We start from the raw sequence: 3784 nt of genomic DNA, 5'->3' as shown, positions 1-3784 counted from the left end.
GATGCAGAAACTGTATGTAGCATCTGAGTTGTCCTGAAATGGTGTACCTACTGAGCCATTGCGGTGTGATTTTTAAGAGTATATAAGTGGGAGTTGAGGATTGTGAAAGCGAGGACCGAGGTGGATTGAGCATGTAGGGAGAATGGAATAAAAGAAAAAAGAATCGAGGTATGGCTCTGAAGAACAAGAGATGGCCCGAATGGCCGAAATTCAAAAAATTAAGACGGAAAAATATGACATGGGATGTGTGCAAAGACCAAAGATTTTGAACATATAAGAAGAATGAGATGAAAAAAAAAAATTAAAATATGAACCTGAAGAATAACAGAGATGGACCGAATGGGCGAAAATCCCAAAATTAGGACAGGAAACTATGACATGGGATGTAAGCAAAGACCAAAGTTTTTGAATAATGAGATAAAAAAAATTAGTTAAAATATGAACCTGGAGAACAACAGAGATATTCGGAATAGAGGAGAATCCTATAATTTCGACACAGACAAGGTGACTTTTGGCCATCAGAAATAGCGATAGTTTATTCAGCACAAGTTTACCAAGTAATACCGGTGGGATTATTGAGAAGCTGAATTTTGTTTTGAATAAATCCATGAATCATCTATAGGCTGGCCGATTTAGTTGGCTAATTATTGGTGTCTTACGATATTTTTAAAACCTCGTTTTTACTCTGATGTATACAAATTCGGCATGCTAACAAGGCATGTTTATGTAAGTTATCATAGACACCGTTGATATGTATATTATATAAAGGTATTACCTTTATACATAGCATCAAGTTTTAGATATTTCGTGATCAAGTTATTCATAATATATATATATATATAAAATATATATATATATAGATATATATATATTTATATATATATATATATATATATATATATATATATATAGATATATATATATATATATATATATGTGTGTGTGTGTGTGTGTGTGCGTAGGTGTGTGTGATTGTGTGTATTGGGTATGCATGTATGTATGTCTGTACAAATCCTGTCCTGCGTTCTATTTTTACACACGAAGGTGTATGCAACGAAAGTATGTGCGTATATATTCAACCCCGCAATGGCGCAGCCTTTATCCTCAATTTCCCAGAAATATAATCCTAAATCCACCGTCCCCGAAAATAGCAAGTTAAATTACCCCCAAACGGTAACCAATCCCCACCCCAGCCAGCCCCCCCATCGACCTGCGCGTACAAATCGGGGTGATTCATTCTTAAAAACCCACTGCTCACTGCGCATGCGCATGCCTGCGAGGACGCGCCTCTTCTGGAGCTCCGTTCATTCATGCTTCCATTCATCGTCGGCGGATCCGGGTGTCAACAACGACAACTAAACAGGCTTCACAGGTGACCAAGGAAGATAAGAGAAAGAGGGAGAGAGAGAGGAGAGAGAGAGAGAGGGAAAAGCAGAAGAGAGGAGACAGAGGTTCCTTCAGAAGGCGTTGCCCAGTCGTTAACAAGTAAGGTTTTTCTTCCACCTGTTTTTGTGTCTGTTAGGCTGATGATATTCCGTCTATCAGTCTATGTTTAGTTTCTTATGTTGGTCAACACTGATGTTTTTTGGCATGCATATATATACATACACACATATATATATACATATTGTGTGTATTTATATACATATAATCATAGGTGGATTCTTTTTTTTTTCTTTAATCTTAGGCTACTCCAAGCCGTGTGTATCTTGTCGAATATTAGGCGGGTCTGTTCTCTTCTTTAAATTCTTCCCGTGACGTACAACCACAAACATACACTACGTAAAAGAACGTAACAAGAATTTACTCAAATTTATTAACCTCGAAATTAGATATTCTTTTAAGAATAACAACGCCAAAGAAAGCAGATTTTAAAAGCCGATTCTACTGCAGAATTAAAGGTAATTCTAGGCAATCACTCCGCACGGACTTTAAGGAACGTTCCCGCGAATATGACAGCCACTAGGGATCACGGCGTCAAATGTATTTCGCCATGTTTAGTACTATAGTAGATTCATTTCAACCGTGCATTTGATGTCTAGGCCAGTACCTTACGACGCTCCTGATTGGCTGTTGATAAGCCAATCACAGGGCTGGAAACTCTCAGTCTCTCTCGAGAGTTCACATAGTCAGGATGTATGTTCCATCACTGCTGAGGTGTACGTCTTTCAAGAGAGGTGGCACATACATCCTGCTTATGTGAACTCACGAGAAAGACTGAGAGTTTCCAGCCCTGTGATTGGCCTATCAACAGCCACTCAGGAGCATCCCACAAAAAAACGGTAAATTCTTAATAAGCAACCCAAATAATATAGAGGAAACTGTAATTTCTAAAGAAATACCGACTCGGAGTTATTACCTAGATCTACCGAATTAAATGCTAATGCAGATACTTGTTACACCGTAATGTTTCCAATAGATTTCTCTAAAAAATATCTCTGAAATCAAAGTGAAATCAAATTGGATATTGAATACAAGAGTAAATTCCTTATAATTGTAATTGCAATTGGGAGCTTGGCAAAATTTTAGTTGCTCTTGCTAGTGTAACTAATGTGGTGACTGTAGGGCCTATGCTGCGATCTAGGTTTAGGGTTGGTTAGGTTAGGTTAAGTACGTTAGGTTACGTTAAGCTGTTTGGTTATGGGTTAGTTCTTATTTCCTACATAAAACTTCTTTTAGTGTTACATATTACATTTGCATGTTGATATATAAATAATATGATGATTTTGTTAAGTGGTATTCGTTGAACAGATCTGATATTGCAGGGTGGCGTCACAGTGAATATGGTCAATTTGACGAGTGATACCTCTCTGTCCGTTTTGATAATTTACAAAAACAATCGCATTCTGAATGTCATAATTTTTTAAAAAAATTGTTTTTAAAAATCATTAAAATGGCAACTAACAAAATCCAGATTGAATTTTCATTGTCAAAAAAAAAAACATTTTATTTAAATTCCAAAAAAATCATGATAATGTTACTGATTTGCTTCAGGTTTTATGCAATGGATTGAGTTTAAGACAAAAGAAAATGTTGAACTTTAGTGTATTTCTCGAAAGTTTTTCAAAAACTTAAAATCATGATTTTGTGGATAACGAAGAGTTTAGTAATAATAAGAACTTTCATGAAAGGGAATTAATTATTTTGAGTTATGCTTGGCACACAAGTTGAAATATTAGCAATGAAATCTTACAAAGTCTTTTTTTTTATATAAATATCTCCATTATTTTACCCAATAAATATAAGTTTTTTAAATATTTCATCTTATAGAACAGTTTTTGTGGACATTCAACCCATAAAGCTAAAAAAAATAAATAAAAATTAAGCTTAATATGGTTGGGATTCTGAACAATTTTGTTCTCTATCTTTAACCTGTTTTGAAAATAATCGCAAATTTAGTCCCAAAAATGGAAGAAGTAAAATAGTTCGTTAGCAATGCACAAAAAAAACTCAATTTTAATCAAAAATTAAATTAAAAATAAAAATTCTAATTTAAACCTGTTTTCAGAATAATCGCAAATATAGACTAAAAAAAGGGGCGGGGGAATAAATATTAGCAATTTAAATAAAGGAAACTATTAATGTTGTAACATTTTTTTTAAATCTCAGTTTTTAACCTGTTCTCCAAATTAGCGCAGGTATACTAACCCACAAAATGAAAAATAAAAAATAAATATTAGTAATAGTATAAAAAATAAAATTTGATGTCGCAAAAAGCGGAATGAAATAAAAAAAATATCTCTATTTTTAACCTGTTTTCGAAATAGTGACAGACTATTTTAAT

At 34.0% G+C, this 3784-nt stretch overlaps 1 long non-coding RNA gene across 1 annotated transcript in view; it reads left to right on the top strand.

Annotated features, from left to right (window-relative positions):
• Positions 1-1333: 1333 nt before the first annotated feature.
• Positions 1334-3784, top strand: part of LOC135195407 (uncharacterized) — a 28971-nt gene continuing 26520 nt past the window's right edge. The window contains exon 1 of the long non-coding RNA XR_010310108.1: positions 1334-1485. This is a non-coding gene — a long non-coding RNA (uncharacterized LOC135195407). The remainder of the gene's footprint in view (positions 1486-3784) is intronic.

This window comes from Macrobrachium nipponense, chromosome 16 (assembly GCF_015104395.2).
Source record: "Macrobrachium nipponense isolate FS-2020 chromosome 16, ASM1510439v2, whole genome shotgun sequence".
NCBI lineage: Eukaryota > Metazoa > Arthropoda > Malacostraca > Decapoda > Palaemonidae > Macrobrachium > Macrobrachium nipponense.
The sequence above is the reverse complement of the archived record's forward strand: the minus strand, read 5'-3'. Positions and strand labels throughout refer to the sequence as shown.